Source organism: Diceros bicornis, chromosome 9 (genome assembly GCF_020826845.1).
Source record: "Diceros bicornis minor isolate mBicDic1 chromosome 9, mDicBic1.mat.cur, whole genome shotgun sequence".
NCBI lineage: Eukaryota > Metazoa > Chordata > Mammalia > Perissodactyla > Rhinocerotidae > Diceros > Diceros bicornis.
The window spans coordinates 56,327,216-56,345,370 of NC_080748.1; the positions used below are offsets into that span (position 1 = coordinate 56,327,216).

An 18,155-nucleotide genomic window follows, 5' to 3' on the forward strand; every position below is an offset into this window, starting at 1 on the left:
TTGGACACTCCTTCACAACCTCCTCTTCTTCTACCCACCCTTTCGTGTTTGGATTTTCTCATTTTCCTTCCTCCCCTCCCTTATCTTCTCAAACCACACACTCCCAACTATCAAGTAGATGGACAACTACCAATTCTGAATCTTCAGGACAGATTTCTCTTTCAAGCTCAACTCCTAACTGAACCATGTGCATGTATCAAAAGCATCTCGATCTCAAAACGTCACAGCAGCATCTTTCCTCTGCATTCTTTATCTCAATTAATGTTATTTACCATCAACCAAGGAAGATATTTTTGAATCATAATAAATCCTTTTTCCCCCTCAATACATCCTTCCCATACATCTGTTTCCTAAAACATCCTTGAATTCTGTTCCTTCCTCTCCATCCCCCTCCTACTGCCATAGTTCAGGCCATTACTCTTTCTTCCAGGGACTGTTGTAACACTCTCAATCCATTCTCCCTGCCTCCAGTCTCACCCCATTTCCCTCACTGTGGCCAGAATGATCTTCCCAAAACACAAGCATCTTTGTGTCACATCCATCTTGATCACAATAAAAGAAACTATAGCTAACTAAACTCTCTTTCATATCATGTAAAAGGTGCCCTTACTGGCCATGTTTTATTGACCAAAAAAATGCAAAGAAATCATATCCTTTTTAGAGAAGAAGTTTGAGTTAAACAAAAGAAGCCATTGTTAGAAAGGAAGAACTGCAGCTTTACAAAATGTTTCCACACAGCTCATCAGTTCTAAGCTGTTAGTTGACAATAAACATATGGAAGGAAACTACAGTATAGGACAAAGATCTAAGAGCCCCATGAAAATACCTGTATATTTAAACGAGACATTTTCCAGACCCTTGTACCTGGGTAAAATCAAAAGACATGTTCTGAGCCTTTCAGCTTTTAAGAAAGTTAATCTTCCATTTCCCCTGTCATTAATAACTCTCTGGTACTTTTATGCCTGTCTACCCACACAGATTATAGGGGGTTTCTGATAGAGCTCTCTAGTAGAGATAAATGCACTGGGGAGAAGAGTTTGAAAGGATTGTGATTCAGTAACATAAACAGAAACCTGCATTACATCTTATTCATGAGGCAGGTTAACTTCTATATCATATGAATTGTCACTATCACAAACAGCATCACATTAGAGGTGAAAACGGATTCTGTTAGTCTTCAGTCACTTTCACGGAACAAAGCAGAGTGATTTAACTATATATCCTTAGGATCCTAAAATTGACTTTCCCTTTCTTCACTCTTAACAGTTTTCAATACATACACACTAAGAGTCACAACTTTGGAGTTTCTTGAGAAGTTCCCAAACAACATATTTCAGATTTGTTCATTTGTCTAAATTTATTTAGAAAAAAATATTTAAAGGATGATGATGAACTGGACCTAGCCACATTCCAGACGAGCAGGGTGTCTTAAACAAATTTTCAAATTCACTTATTTCTTTTTGACAAAATCCACAGTACATTCTCATTTACAGTGGTATAAAATTAAAGAAAAAGTTCTTTTTTATTATTGTTATTTGACCTTGAAGAGTAATCAACTCTGAAAAAAACAAAACATTAAATCATGAACAATAAATGATTCCAATTATGTCCAGGCCTGAAGTCTGACTTTTCTCATCTCAAAAGAACTGACATATACTCTAGAAATAAAAGGGGTTTTCTGGCATGTTTATAAGTGTTTATGTAAATGTGAAGCAATGAGGCTTCTTCTTCTCTTCCTTCAAAAACAGAAATATTTTGATTTAGATTTTCATTTTTCATTGACCTTCCATGCTTTGGAATCATATCAAGATGCTGGTACAAATCTGCAAAGCCACAGTTAGGTGTTGCCAGCAGCCCCTGAATGAGTTTATCTTTACTTGGCATAGGTTTAAAATATTGTTTCTTAAATGGGTCCATTAAGGGATATTTTCATGCTTCTATGGAAAATCAAACAGAACCCACATTTTGGTGGTCATATCACAAGATCCTCCCCCGCCCCGAGGGACTGTGAGGGTGGGTGTGTTCATGGCTGAGTCACTGCCCTGTTTGTCTACCCAAACAAGATGACTTGGGTCAAAATTGCATACAAAATGAGGTTTGATTCTCTGTTTTGAAAAAGGAAAAATAATTGCAGTAGTTTCTGTTCTAGCTTTGCCATAAAATGATTTTTTTTATCCTCTCCAGGAACTTAGAGACTATTTCAGATGCAACAGAGAACTTGAAAAGAATGGAATGGAAAAGAAAGAGAAAGACATTCTTAAACGTGACACTTGAACAACATCAATCCTCTACCCAAATGCAACAAAAAATGAGGACAATATCTCCCTATGGTGGATAAAAAAAATTAAAACTAGTGAGTGAAAAACAAGAACACTCTGAGAAGATGTGTTAACAGAGGATTAACCTCTGAAATGCTAATAAGATAGGGGAGGAAATGATAAGGAAATTAGACTGTATTTCTTCATGCTGAGCCAAAGAGATAATAATGCATCATTAGCCAAGAATTTTTTTTTTTTTTTTTTTTTTTGTTGAGGAAGACCAGCCCTGAGCTAACATCCAATGCTAATCCTCATCTTTTTTGCTGAGGAAGACTGGCCCTGGGCTAACATCCGTGCCCATCTTCCTCTACTTTATATGGGACGCCGCCACAGCATGGCTTATCAAGCAGTGCGTCAGTGCGCGCCTGCCCGGAATCCAAACCCAAGAACCCCAGGCCGCCGCAGCAGAGTGTGCTCACTTAACCACCTGCGCCACCAGGCCGGCCCCTAGCCAAGAATTTTTATATGTGTTTCAATTTATGAAAATCTATATATATTTTGCCCTATGTTTTTATGCATGTAAAATCTGAACATTTTTAAACACTTCAAAATAGCGCTAATTGCAGCTATTTTATTTAACTTTAATGTTTTAATAGGACCTATAACTCATTAATTAAGGATTCATCTCTATATTTCAGCTCTTGGTTTAAGGCCCCTAGTACCACATATGTCAATCCAGGGCTATCTAGAGCATTAACTTAAAATGTCAAAAGTGTAATTCTTCATTACAGCGGAAATAGAATTATAAAAATTAGATCTTTCAATTACAAATGACATTTACCACTCTAATCAAGGTTAGCCTTACATGTGGTTGGGGTCAGAGGTAGAATGAGAATGATTCTGTACTCCAAAATGACTCTAGCACAGGTCTGCCATTGAGGTTTTGTTTCCACCTTTAGTAAATACTTCCATTATCCTGGTTCTGAGTCATAGCAGCCATAATAATAGCTATATCTTATTGCCAGTTTTCTAGGCACAAAATACCGTGTTCAGCTATAGGACATAGGAGTCCTTATGTATGGATGCTAAAGTCAGGCTCTGTGCATTTGAACCCTGACTATTGGGAAAATTATCTAATCTTGCTAAACTCCATTTTCTCAAATGTGAAATGGGCTTAATGGTATCTACATCAAAATGTTGCTGTGAAAACGATGAGAAAGATGATGACCAAGAAAAGCTAGGCAATTTTCCTAACATCACACATGACTAGGAAGTGGAAAAACCAGATTCGAAACTAGTTCTTCTCATTTCAAACTTTCTAATTCCCATAACTTTCCGCTTATCACACCACCTCTGAGGGTGAGGAGGATGACATGCAGATAGAAGGTGTCAAAGATGAGGAAGACACTGACCCAAGCAGTGTTTCTAAACATTGCTTATAAGACTATGTAATTGGAATTACCTTTTTGCAAAGCCATTTAGAAATGTAAGTCAAAAACATTTAAAATGTTTGTATTCTTTGACTGAATAATTCCACTTCTCGGAATCTATCCTAAAGAAATAGTCACAAGTGCAAAGAAACATTTGTAGTATAAGAGAAAAAAAATTTGTTTTTTACAAATAAATAAATTTTTATAAATAAGAGACCCAGAATTACAAAATGCTTAATTAAATTCTATGGCATCCATTGATGTTAACATTTATCTTTTTCCACATTTTGGCATGTCTGAAATTGGAAGGTGTCTTATAGTAGCCGACATCTTATTATGCCCATCAGCCACACAGTAGGCACAAAGTAACTGTTTTTACCAGGCATGCATAAACTTGGTTACAGATGTTCATCTTGTCATTACATCAATTGAATTATGTACATTGTTGGTACTACACATGTTGATTTCACTGCCATTTCGGATGTCTTCAAAAGTAACACTGTGATTCAGCATTGAGAGGAAGTTATTGTGTACACAAAAAAGGCATGCCAACAGAGCAGCAGTGGGTAAGTTTTATATTGGTGAAGAAAATATTCATCATAGGAGGAATGATCACTATTCCATAATTTGTCCAAAAGCAACAAATCGTGTAAGTGCTTTATGGAACCTAAGTGGATAAAACTGTGCTACATTTTATTTTCTGAGAAATATGCAAAAGAAGCATCTCCTACATGCTAAGCAAGGCAACTAAAGGCAAAAGAATTGCCAGATCCCTACAATAGATGAAAGAAATGTCAAAGCATCAAAAGGCTGGTGTGAGCAACAAATGTGTCATGTAAGGAGATCATTAAGGCTCTATGTCACAGCTTAATTGGAAACATTTTTTTTCCTTTCATAGCAGTTTGTAAAATAGTGTGTTCTAAAGTCAATGGCATCTTAAAATCACATTTAAAATAAACATTCCCTGGAGACTTAGAGTAACCTTTGGGCTTAAATAAAAATACAAAATAACACAAAATTGCAGTCATAACTATGTAAGATAACTTTAAAACAGTATGGAAAAAGTGAAAGCAAATACATCAAAATGTTAAAAGTCTGTAAAATGAGATTACACTTAATCTTTATTTTCTTCTTTTTTATGTTTTCCAAATTATTACCAAAAGAATATGTTTTTTAAATTAGTTACAAATAATATTTAGAATATTAAAAGCAAAGATGGAAATGTACCTTACAGACACTACTAACTTCCAAATAACCAATTACTGTTATTTATCCAAGCCTTTTTTGAATTCATTTATATCTCATATACTTATTCTTCTGTAAAAAGTACATGCTATAGATTCACAAGCTTCAAGTTCTATCTCCTGCCTGGTGTTCCTGGATCAGGCCAGTGCATGTCAACCCAATCTATGTTCTTCACACCTTGATAACCTTGAACAAAACTCTCTTAGCCTTTGTTATTCCAACCACAAATGCTCATTTATTAATTTTTTCTCTAAATATTGAAGATCTTTCAGATAAGTTAAGGACATTTCCAACTCACCTTTCTTAGTATTTTTAATTATTATTCCAAGTTCACCACCCTAGGGTAATCTGAGATCAGGTCTATAGCAGACCAAGTATATTCCTACCTTACTTATCCAATTGGGGCATCTTGCCATTTCTTTTCTATATAACAGAAGCTAAGAGGAAACATCCTTTCCTGAGTATATTAGTGATCAAAGGGCCTTTTAGTGGCATATCTTGCAGCCATGGACTTTTGGATAGTAACTTTAATATTAAACACTAGAATTTCTGAGGTCACTAAAAAGATGAATGAGGAGAGCAGAAGCTGAAGACGGAAGAGCCATAAGAAGACACAGAGCCTGAATTAAACCTCGGAACCAGAGAACCCTGCACAAGCTGGGTTCATACTGGGGAATGTAACCCCAGGCCCATCTTTCTCTCTGCCCTAAATCTTTCTAAGTTTTATCGCATTTACAAAATCCATCTCTTTCTTCTCTTGTCTCTCTCACTCTTCTACAATCAAAGTAAATTGTGCCCAACTGCCACAGGCAGCCTTGGATTGCAAACAGGAAACAGGATGAATCCCAACCTTGCACGTTTGGGCGCCTCATCCATCAATGCTAACAGAAGACTTCCCCCAAAGCGGCATCTCTATTTGTCTTGCAGTTAGCAAGGTTCCATCCTTGTGCCTCATGCATTCTTCTGTCACTCACAGAATCTGTGGGTGGCCCTCCTGCAGATGTGGCAAGAGTATTGGAGTACCACCAATTGATTCTGCAAATGATGGTCACCATGCCCAAATTAAGCTCTCCCACTGGCACTATCAATCCTCCAAGTCTATAAATCAAAATTTGATTACCAGAACCTCTGTTTTCACTGCAGTCCCTCCTACAAGTAAGTTCATTTGATGGTGTAATTATAAAATCATTTAGGCATTTAACCTGTAGCCCACAAGCATGTTCAACTCCCTATTTCTGCCCTTTCCCACTCCCAACTAGTTAAAATAAATAAATAAAATATGGCTTTCATGCTACTCATTTACAACTGATAATAAATGTCTGAATTTATCTGAGATTGAAGTTCAAGCCTTACTTTGCTGGTCCTAGACTTTTGGACACAGGGGCCTGGTGGAAGAAGATGGGATGCAGGGATGCCACAGCAATACAGAGTTTACTTCAAATCAGAGACACCACACATCACCTCAATGCAAGGAGAGGAGCACCCAGAGTATAAACTTGGATGAGGAGGGGCAAGGGTCTGCTAGAAGTGTCTTGTCACTGTTACATTAAGACCTAGACTTCGGAAAGTCAAAATCTGCCAAAAATAAAAAACCAGGCTACATCTCATTGCTCTGTCATGTGTAAGATGTTCATTAGCATTTCATGCAGGCAGGCAGAAAATTGCTGGAGAAAGGAAGAAATCACATCCTGAGCTCAGCCCCCATCAAGAGCTGCAAATTTGGGATTTCTGCACAGGAGGAAACCATACCCTGCTGGCAACACACTGATCATCAACCCAACCCACAATGAAAACACAAAGAAAGCAAAATACCCCTGCATCTTTATTGCTCTCAGTACCTGCGAGTATTTATCAGACTTAGGAACATTTCCTGGAATCATTACATAAACACTCTTTTCACTTGAAGGACTGTGCTCCCTACCTGAATTCTGTTTAATTCATTAGAACAGAGGTATAATTAGCTTCTTTAATGATCAATATACTAGAAATCTATGGAAAGGAGGAAAGAGGGATGGAAAGGCATTATTGTGCCCAGAGTACCAAAAGGAGGCTGGGTTTCCATCTCTGTCCCAGCCCCATTCTCCCAGCACTTTTCAGAAGTGGGGCCCTCTCTAATCATTTAAGCTGCCTCACAGCCCCAAATGATAGACCAGCCTTGATGCTGGATTTGACTTTCACCTTTGAGGTTCTGTTGGCTGCAAGTTCTCAATTATCTATGGCAAATGTGAAACACACGAAGTAAAGGAAGGCCAGCACCTCCAATACTTTACCTCATTCTTCATCACACCTTTTAGCAAAATTGATTAATCTGGAACAAAGTGGACTGTTTTAAATTTTAACCCTTCCTCCTGTAATTGCCCTGCTTCTGGTGGGAGAGTAATAAGCAATGACATGTTCTAAAGGCCGTGTGTTGAAGGGGGACAAAGTGAGCTGGAAAATCAATGCCTGAGTTCTGAAGGGTCAGTTATGCATCTAAGTCACTCCACTTCAAGATGAGGGCTTAATCTCGTGGCAGCCTCAGTGACCAGTCTGTGGCCTAAACAGTGCTTTGCATCATAAATTTATGCAGATGGAGTGCACAAAATAAGAAACTATTACATTATCTTAAGTGTGTGTCTTTGAATTGACTTTCTGTCACCTGCCTCTAAACGACCCCATGTTGCTGCTTGCAGAGGACTGACAGCTTTTAACTGCTGTTGTCACCATTCATTCCACTCTGACATCTCAGATCAAAGCACCAAACCTTAGTACCTCTTTCTTTTAATTTTCTATCAGGATTTATTCCACATCGTCCAGTTCTAATGGTTCATCACTTAAAATGATAGAAATCAAAAACAACCTGAGAATATTATTTAGCCATTTAAAAATCATATTTTTGCAGAACATTCAATGACATAGGAAAGTGCTCAACATATAATATTAAGTGAAAAAATTAGGATACAAAATTATGTATGCAATGTGATCTGTTTTGATTATATGTGTGTATGTGTGTGTAATTCCAAAATATTAATCTTGATCATTTCTTCATAATGCACTTGAGTAATTTTAATTTTCTTCTTTATGCTTTCAAAAATTTACTAAATTAAGCATGTAGTATTTTTTTTCCTGAGGAAGATTCACCTTGAGCTAACATCCGCTGCCATTCTTCCTCTTTTTGTATGTGAGCTGCTGCCACAGCATGGCCACTAACAGACGAGGGATGTAGGTCCATGCCAGGGGACCAGGCCCCAGGCCACCGAAGCAGAGAGTGCTGAACTTAACCACTAGGCCACCGGGGCTGGCCCAGCATGTATTATTTTTATGAGCAGGAAAAAAAAATTCTTTTTAAACGCTACACAGATGTAAGATATTCCTCAATTTAAACCTGCATTTTATTGTTTATTTACTCCACATCCTACTCCACAAACTTCACTTGCTATTATCTGGATTCCCCAAGCCCCACATGGTTCAACTTTGTTTCCGGCATCCAGAATGCAGATGAAGCAAGCAGGCTGACTTCTGGGTGACTCCTCAGCACATCATGTGTCAGGAAGCAGAATGAGCCAGAAGAACTGACTTCTAGTCCACATCCTGCCCCTAATAGTAATGCAGGGAACTTGGAAATCCCTCTGAGCATCCTGAGCCAACTTCTCCCCATATATGAACTAAAAGCTTGGGCTGGATGACCCCAAAGGCCCATCTAGCTTGAAGTTTCTACTTTTTATGAGCTGGCTGGATCCAGCTGCAGCAGAAAGTTCTAATCACCACAAGCGTGAGGTTACTGCGAAATTCCATTCACAAGGCAAATGATTTTCATTCAACACAAAGTGATGAAAGCCAAGAGGCATAAATATCCAAGAGACCCAACATGCTGTTTTATATCAGAACAAATCTCTCAGGCAAAATATTCATTGCAGATGTAAATACAGCTTGAATATCTACAGTATTGAAAATGGTGGGGGGGGTCAAAAAAGAGATAGGCAAGGTAGCCTTTCAGGAACATTAAATTATGTAATGTTCCAAACATAAATAAGGAGTTATCTATACACCTAACATTTGAGTTTAATGGAGTCTGAATTCACCTGAATCATCAGGTGGACTCAGGTATAAACACCTGGAATGATTACAATAATCTCATCTGAACAATTAGTTGTAGAAAGTATAACCCTTAACTTGGATAGAATTATTGTCATTTTAAAGTTAATTTATTAAAATTATACAAGTAAGACACAAATTTACCGTAAAATAAAATTCTAACTGTACAGATGTCCATAGAGTAAAAAAATGGATATTTCCCTTCAAGCCTCACCCTCTCCCATCCCACTCCTCTACCCACCAGTAACCTATGTTTTAGACCCTTTTTTTCGTGTTTTTTAGGAAGATGGGCCCTGAGCTAACATCTGTTGCCAATCTTCCTCTTTTTCTTTTTTCTCCACAGAGCACCAGTACATAGCTGTATATCATAGTTGTAGAGTTGTAGCTCTTCTATGTGGGACGCCACCTCAGCATGACTTAATGAGGGATGAGTAGGTCTGCGCCCAGGATCTGAACCGGCGGACCCTGAGCCACCGAAGCAGAAGGCACAAACTCAACAGCTAAGCCACCAGGCCAGCCCCAACCCTTTTTGTTTTGAATGTACATATCTTCACGTGGTTCCCAGCTCTCCCAGAGAACTACAAGAATATCTATAAATATCAGATGTCTTTGTTCTGTCAAATTTAACTAAAAACTTGACAAATTTCTTACTAAAACAGAATAGTTGCTTTTGAAAGAAAAATCCATTATTTATATCTTCTAGAATTGATTCTGTTATTCTCTTTCTCTGCTAATCTTATCTTTAAAACAATAAGCAAATAAACATGGATATTAAAGGAGGAAGTGTTACTAGGACAGCAAGAACAGCATAGAAGCCTGTGTGTGCGATTGTTGGCCTCTCAGACATAGGCATATGCAGACCTTCATTAGCTCAGACTTCACTGAGCTCAACAGATGCCCCCAGGTTAGTTACCATTTGGAAACACAGCCAGTCTGTGGGCGCTGCTAAGAGACAGCATCGCAACTATCCCTTCCCACTCGTCTTTCTTCTCACTCTCAACTCTTCTTTCTCTGCAAAACCATTCCCAGACAGAGCTGAGGGTTCAACAGGAAGAATCAGGGTATTTTGGAGATACTAGAAATCCAGAGATGGCTCTTAGAGGTTAGTCCCTAAGGTTTCATTATCTAAATACTGACATGGACAATGTATTAGTGGTAAAACCAATTCTGTGGAAAGTCTCAAAATCAATGAAGAATTGCAGAGATCGCTTGAGTGTAGAGCCAATAGTGGGAAAAAGTAATTTAAGGAATTAAATACAATTAACCAGACAGCACAGGTCCAAAAAATTATTACATTGGGCTCAGGGAGGGGAAATATACTATATCTACTAATAAAAACTATCATTTATTGAATTCTTAACTATTCTAAGTATCTTACATAAGTTAAACAATTTAATTTCACAACAAACCTAGAGGAAGGCACTATTATCATCTCTATTTTAAAGATGAGAAAACTAAAGAACAGAGAGTTAATCAGCTTCATCTTCACAGGATCTGGGGTCTCCCTCCTATTAGCAAAACGGTTGCAGCAGTGTCAGCCTTCACATCTCCTTACCACACCATTCAGAGGAAAAGAATGTCTTTTCTGGAATTCACATTCTCATTGGCCTGATTGTGTTACACACTCTTCTCATGTGGATAGGGAGACTGGGATATACTGATTAGATTAAGCCAATCAGAGCCCACCTGATTATATACTGAAAGGTATAAGTAGCATCAATCTCATCTAAACTTCCTGGTTGAGAATGGAGGTGGTAAGAGAAGGGGGATAATGGGATGCTGGACTGGTGACCACTGAATGTCTCCTACACTACTCTTCAGCCAGAAAAAGAAGAACAGAGAGTTTCTCCAACAGTATAATTATAATCGTATCCCAGCTTGAAACTATTCATTCCTATTGGCACTATTTGTTCTGGAACAATATGTCCTCCATGCGGTTAGTTTTTTAAGAAAAGTCAAATGTTTATTCTATCCCCTCTTCCACAGAATCAATTTCTCCCAGAGACTACAATAGTTTTGCAGTATATGTTGGGCCCTCTCAGGAATGTGTGTAATAGTATTTTTGTCAGGAAATTTGATAGTGTAGAACTAAGACTATCACATACTTTGTGATTAGAGGAAAATCAAGATTTCAAATGAGAAGAGTCTTCCTACCTAGTCATCTTTTATGCGTGTGTTATTTCACCCCTGAGTTATGGATTTAGTGTTTTGCCTACCCACAAGCAAAACACACAAGTAAAATCAAGAACTGTATGAATCCTTATGAAGTACTCAAAATGATTCCTCTGCTTTTACTCTAAACAAATAATTAGCCATCCAATTTAAAAGATGTTCTCAAGTGAAGATGCCACGGTGTTCCTTGGGAACACATTTTAAAGTTTAATGATCTTCACTATCAGCATGATGCTTATAAAGAAACTGACATTGAATTCAATTTACTCCAATGAATGTTTACTAAATATAGAGTACCTACTGTGTGACCATCTTGCAGTTCATGCCCATGTCTCAATAGAAAACATCCTCTACGGGAGCCCTCATAAACTAGAAGACCACAGTAGGTTGTACATAAGTTGATCAACGAATTGTGGATTTGAGTAGCTGTGCTAAGAAAAGCGTCATGAAAATATGTGTAAGCATTATCTTCCACCTCACCTCTTCAGGAACTCATGTCTGCATTTCCTTTTCCTAGTCCCTCCTCGTTTCCATGGCTTTCCTCCGAACCTTCTGCTGGTTTTCCACAGCTATGATAAATTGACGTCTCATGATTGAATTCCACAAATAGGAACAACCTAATGGATTCTAGTAAAAACAGTGACTTATTTTGGGAAGCAGATTCCCAACCACAACATTTTTTACATTACGTTGTGCTTGAATGGAAAAGAAAAATAAATATATAGCTGAAAGAGTAAACATAACAGACATCAACTAATATTCCAGGGAGAAACACTTCATATCATTGTTACTAGGGATGACTAACCCAATAAAGCCCTTAGCTAACACCAGCTGTCCACTATCAAAATAGACCAGCAGCCATTCCCAGGCCCAAGATATACATATGTGCTGCTGAGAAGGACTAATTCTACCAAGGCTTAAGCAGCTCCCTAGTTCATTCAGTTCTGCTCCTGAAGAAGCTTCAAAATCATTTTAGACCTCTCCAAGGTGATTTAAAGCTCCAGAGCAGGCGTATTAGGGGGTGACTGAGGTCATCTTGTTTAATGCAAGAATCTCGCTACAACTGCAGTTATCCATTGATCCAGCAATGGAAGCTGGGCGGGGCTGCTCCAATGACCCTTGTCAAGCTCCAAATATTGGGAAGCCATTTGTTATACTAAGTCAAAGTGAAGTCCTTACACTCCTTCTCTCTATCATTCCCACCAAAATATGTCTAATCCTCTTCCAATGACAAGCCTTTGAATAGAGGAAGATAGCTATCGTGTTCCCTTCTTCGTCATATCTCCTACAATCTTCACAGAACACCCTCCAGCATGCGTATAGTTTGCATCTATCTTTCTCCCTGTCACTTTGGTTAAGCAAGTTAAGTGATACAAAATCTAAGTTTTTTGAAAAACCTACCTGCTTTCTTTTCTACCATATTTCTTTTGGTAAAGGCATTTATATTCATTTTGTAGTCACTCAGAATTGAACAAATAAGTGGACTAGTATATGTGATAATAAGCATTTATCCTTAAAGATAATTCTTTTTGTCATGAGTCAACATTTATACTGCTTTGCGTCTGTTTAAACTATACTCTGCTGATTTCCTCTACCTTTGAGTCTCTCTGTATCCCATCTTCCCCATTCAGTCATTCTTGCCGTGTGGATTAAGGTCAGGTAGCAAATGGCTGTATTCTACATCATCTAATTGATCATGCTGGTGTGACATTTCAATCTCCGCTTCATCTGGAGAAGCAGCCTCATGTTAGATGGTAATGCTGTGGAGGAAAAAACACAAAGAGAAAAAGCCTTTTAACCTTCAGAAAATGATAGTACATTTTGTGATTCTGTTAACACCTGATTATTTTCTAAGCAGTAAAACTTTCAATTTATTAAGCCATAGATGGGTAGGTGATGCTTTTACAAGAACATGAGATACTATTTTCAGTGATTTTGTGGCAATCACACAAACTGGGAGAGACTGAAGTAATGATCAACAACAAAAACCACAGACCTGAGTCCCAAACACTGAAGTGCTCTGTCTGCACATTTCTATGCTGTTATTTACATAGATAACTCTAAAATGTAACTCCAAAAGGCAGAGTTCAGACTTCATCTGAAAGACCGGGGTTATAATCTTGAGTCAGACCAAAGTATTCAATATAAATCCAGCCTCTACTGCATACAGCACCTTTACCTGTCTTAACTCAGCTATCCTTCAAAATATCCTATCAAGACCAGGAATATGGACTCCATTTTACAGATGAGGTCACTGAGGCTTGGAGACTTGTGACTTGATGAAGCTCACATAAGTGAGCTTAGTGGAGTTAAAATAGGAAATAGATCAATCATTGATTCAGTATATTTCATTGAGTTTATCACAGTATTCATCAGTGTTTATCATAGTCCTCTCTGAGATCTAATATTACAAAATTAACTCCTGCTTTTACTTGCCCTAGATTTTGACAAGTGACACAGGCAAAAGAAACAGACAGAGGGTAAGAAGGATCCTAAGAAGGCTGCAAACATGTGTCCTGAAGGATATGTCACTGGGCACTGCCCGGCAGCCAGCCCCGATTTTGGCCTCAGTAACTTGAGGGAGAGAGAGAAGCCATCATGTGCTTCTCATTCTGCACGAACACTGCAAGGTTGTCTTAGCATCTGCTGGTGGCCATACCTCCTTCTGTTCCTTGCTGCAGAAACCTGACTCTAGATACCAATTTCCAGTAAGTAGATAGGACCTTCCAAAATACTGGGTCTCAAGACAGAACCCAATTTTCCACTCTCTCTGGGTTGAGGTATGAAAACCTACAAAAAAAAAAAAATGCTCTAGGGGGGACCATTTTTTTTCTTGCTCATTTTCTGAGATCCTTGAGAAGTTTCCCATTGAAATTTTTTTAGAAAAAAAAAGTCCTTGGGGAGCACAATTTTCCTTCTGAAATTTTGCAGATATTTCTGAACCTTCACACCACTTACTCTGGGATTAATCACATGAATATCATGACTCTTTTTTAGGTAACTAAGCAAAGAACAATTTTTCAATCTCTGCTTTGCCATTTTCTTTATAATTGTGGGCTAGTGACAAATGTTCCTTCATCTGTAAAATGGTGATAATATTAGCCTACTTCAGGGAGATTTTGTAAGAATAATAGAAGAAAAGCCTTTAAGCCACGCTATAGCAACCAGCCCCACACAATGTTTTCTAAGGAATTTGGGAGAAGTGGGAGGGAGCACAGAGGGAGTAGGATGATAGAGGGAAACTCAGAGAAAGAAGCCCAGCCCGCCTCTCCCCTAGGTATAGCATCTCACCTTATCTTTCTCTAACACAAGCTCTCTCCTACGATCTACTTCTTCTGGTCCAGCAGTTTCTCCAACAGACCACCTCCAGGTCCCAGGGATCTATTATGCCCATGTTAAAGATCTTTGGTTAAGATTTTGTTTGAGACTTTCACATTTCTATACATGCATTGCTGCTTTCAAGACTACACAAAATATGGTAATGCCATGGCTAAAGATTCTCTTATTAAGAAAATTATAGTAGTGTGGAATCTGTTCACGTTTCACCTTGGAGACCACATACATTACCATCCACTTCGTGTTTTAGTTTTTAAATGGTTGACATGCTCCTTTAGCTCCATGTCAGTAAAGCAAAGTCTGGTCTACAGGGTAGACCATTCTGTAATTCTTACGTACGTAGTCAGCCTGGGAGATAACAAAGTAATACCCACCGTTGGAGAGCTATGGGAAAAAAAGAGACCAAACTCAACTGAACACCATCATGTCAGAATAAAATAAAGCCACAACTGGTTTGGATTTGAAAGGAAATCATGTTTTTTGTAACTATGTATGGTGACAAGTGGTAACTAGATTTATTGAGGTGATCATTTCGCAATATACACTAACATCGAATCATTGTGTTGTATACCTGAAACAAGTATATGTTATATGTTAACTATACCTCAATTTAAACAAAGGAAGTTACATAGAGGAAAGTATATTTCTTTTGGTCCACCCAATTAAATAAGATTTAGCTCTACTAGTAGTTGCAAAATACCCACTCTTTTCTACTGAAAGCACTTAGTTTGCAGAGAATGTGTATCAGTAATTATAGATCAAGCCACTAAGAAAAAATCAGGATTCAATATGTAACAAATTAAAATTGATTTTTTTGATCACAGACCGTCACAATGTTTTCAAATTACTATAACACACTTTAATAATGACCACTAAAAAAGAGTTAGGCCTCTAAATTGTATTTGTGTATGAACTTAAAATAATGTGATCACTCCACTTTTTAATTAAATAAAATTTTAGTATCTCTATTGAATTTGATCAAGATGTTTATCCATAAATATAGCTAAATAACAACTAACTCCTTCTTCCATAAACAAGATCAAGGCAAAAGATATACTCATCGAGCATAAAATCTGATAATTTTTAGGTTAGCTTCACAAGTCCTAAAAAGGACTAGACTAGATGATTTCATATTCATTTCTCCTTTCCTTTCCAACTCCCTGCTCTGTATCATAAGCCAGACCCCTCCACACTTGAGATCCTTTTCCCGAATATGTCAGAAGGCCAGTGGTCCTGCTGTAATTTCAACCCCTCCTTCTCTGTGCCTTTCCACTCAACTTCTCAACAATTATAAAATCAATGATCTGTCATCTCTAAGTTACTATTGAAACACCCCATAAATCAACAGATGTGCTTTTGATTCAATGCATTACCCTCATTCCTTCTCTGCTAGACCCTAAAGAAGAAATCATTCAGATTAGGGGAAATTATTTCCAGAAGAGAATCATCAAAGAAGCGTTTCATGGCCTTCTAAATCTACATCACATCTGTAAAACTTTGTGAAGTATTAATTAAGCACCATCACTGCAAGATACTACTAAAAGTGGAATAGGTCTATGTATATACACAAATGTATATATATAATAAATCAAATGTAAATAAATATATACTATTGCAGTAGATGATAGTTGTACACATGTGTGTTTAATATTTTTGGCAGCTCAGCATCCACTTCTGCTTTCTGTAGGATGCAAATTTTATTTTGGAGAGTTTGTTCTTTCCTATTGTATTGTCTTGGTGGAACAGTAAATTCAGATGCCTGCCTCCCACTAAGAATGTCAAATAAATAGATTTCCTCACACTGTCTCAGAAGAGCCAGAAGCCCAGGGAATCAACTGCTATCTTCCAGGATTTGCATCTCGTGTGAGAGATGCTAGGATGGAAGAAGCTGTTGGAATCCCATACTATCCACATGTGGTGCCCTGACATGATTGTTCCTGGTCTGGAAACATTCTCAGTCCTCCAGAGCAGCCTTAAGTAATGACTATTACCACTCCCTGTTCTCAGCTTTCCAGTCTATTCGCTGATCTCCTGGTAAATTTCCAGGAAATTCCCTTCTTAAATTGCCCAAAGTCAGTTTCTGTTGCCTGTAACCCAAGGACCCTGACCATTACAGCTACTGATGAAATAAACACAGAGTAAGAACACACATTAAATACACTATTTACATTCTGGACAATTAGTCTATATGGGTAGATGCATTCTGTTGATCAATGAGTAAAGAGTTGAATTTTCAGGCAGGAAGTTGAATTTTCAGGCAGGAAGGCTGCCATGAGCTCTTTTCAGGGGAATGACAAGAGCTGAGAAAACATCTTTTTCAGACATAATATATATATTCCAGATCTATTGGTATGTCCCCAAATTTCATTAACACCTTCAATGGAATATGAATTAAAATTGGCAACAGGGTTGTTCAGTAAGAACTCCAACAGCAAAGAAGTGAGTTACCTCCCTGTTTTGAAAAATTTCATATTTTATGCAGCAAGTTTAAAGAGCATTTGATCTAACTATTCCACAAATGTATAGTTTATTATGCTCAAATAGCTAAGGATGTTTTATTTTTCACCCTTTGCAATCTTTTTTCCTTTTCTTTTCTTTTATTGAGGTCACATTGGTTTATAACATTATATAAATTTCAGGTATACATCATATTTCAACTTCTGTATAGACTGCATCATGTTCACCACTGAAGTCTAGATGCCATCTGTCACCGTACAAATGTCCCCTTTTACCCCTTTCCCTCCGCTCCCACCCTCTTCTCCTCTGCTAACCACCAATCTATTCTCTGTATCTATATGTTTGTTTGTTTGTCTTCCACATGAGTGAAATCATATGGTAATTGTCTTTCTCTGTCTGACTCATTTATTAGCTACTTACCATCCTGATTCCCCCATATCGCCAGGCAATGAGGGGATTTCTTTCTTTGTTGATGCAGAACATTAACTTAATGTTGCAGAATTTAAGGTCTTCTCTTTTATAAACTTATAATATCCTTTCTCTCCCTGTGCAGTAAGTCTGATTTAATTATCTCCCAGAAATCAGTAAAGGTACTATTTTTGTCTTTGCTTGCTCTTAATCCTTATTTGATTAAAGTACCACATGCTTAATTGGACTGGGTTTCCCTCAACCTCCTCAATTCTAAATATCAAAGGCAGCAGTGGGACTGCTGGGGTGATTTTAACAGGTTCCTTGGATTCAACAGACTGTTCTGGGATAAGCAGTAAATCGGCATAATCCACAGAATGCAGGTTCCTCTTCTCCTTGGTGCTGCCCTGTACTGCCAGGCCCCCCGCACCTCTTCTGAGCACAGGTCCCCTTCTCTTTCATAGTTCTAGCCAGCAAGGGAAGAGACAATATTCATAGGAATGAGGAAGGTGGGTGTGTGAAACCTATTACTCCCCATTCTAATAGGCTGGAATCTTTTTCAATCTTGTAGGTCTTTGCAAGACTTCAAGTGCTATTTGATTGAAGCCCTGCAATATTGACAAGAAAGGGCTCACCAAAACCTTCAACATTTGAAAAGGAAAGAGAAAAACATAGGTCCCATCAACACATATTTTTAAAGAAAGTATAAGTATCACTGTGATGTTTTTACCAATGAGTGAGTTTCTAAGATGTCAAGAGAAATAGAAAAGGAGAC

General features: G+C 37.9%; 2 long non-coding RNA genes across 6 annotated transcripts in view; both read right to left on the reverse strand.

The window, feature by feature from the left end:
- LOC131410272 (uncharacterized) overlaps positions 1-18,155 on the reverse strand; it is a 220,920-nt gene that overhangs the window by 70,252 nt on the left and 132,513 nt on the right. The window lies entirely within an intron of this gene.
- The window catches only part of LOC131410273 (uncharacterized), a 53,457-nt gene that overhangs the window by 32,754 nt on the left and 2,548 nt on the right, over positions 1-18,155 (reverse strand). For 2 of the 5 annotated variants that reach the window (XR_009221210.1, XR_009221208.1), the window contains exons 1-2: positions 14,471-17,295; positions 12,775-12,939 (exon numbers count right to left, since the gene is read on the reverse strand). This is a non-coding gene — a long non-coding RNA (uncharacterized LOC131410273). Of the gene's footprint in view, positions 1-12,774; positions 12,940-14,470; positions 17,296-18,155 lie in introns of those variants that run through there. The other 3 variants (XR_009221211.1, XR_009221209.1, XR_009221212.1) reach the window with 3 other exon arrangements.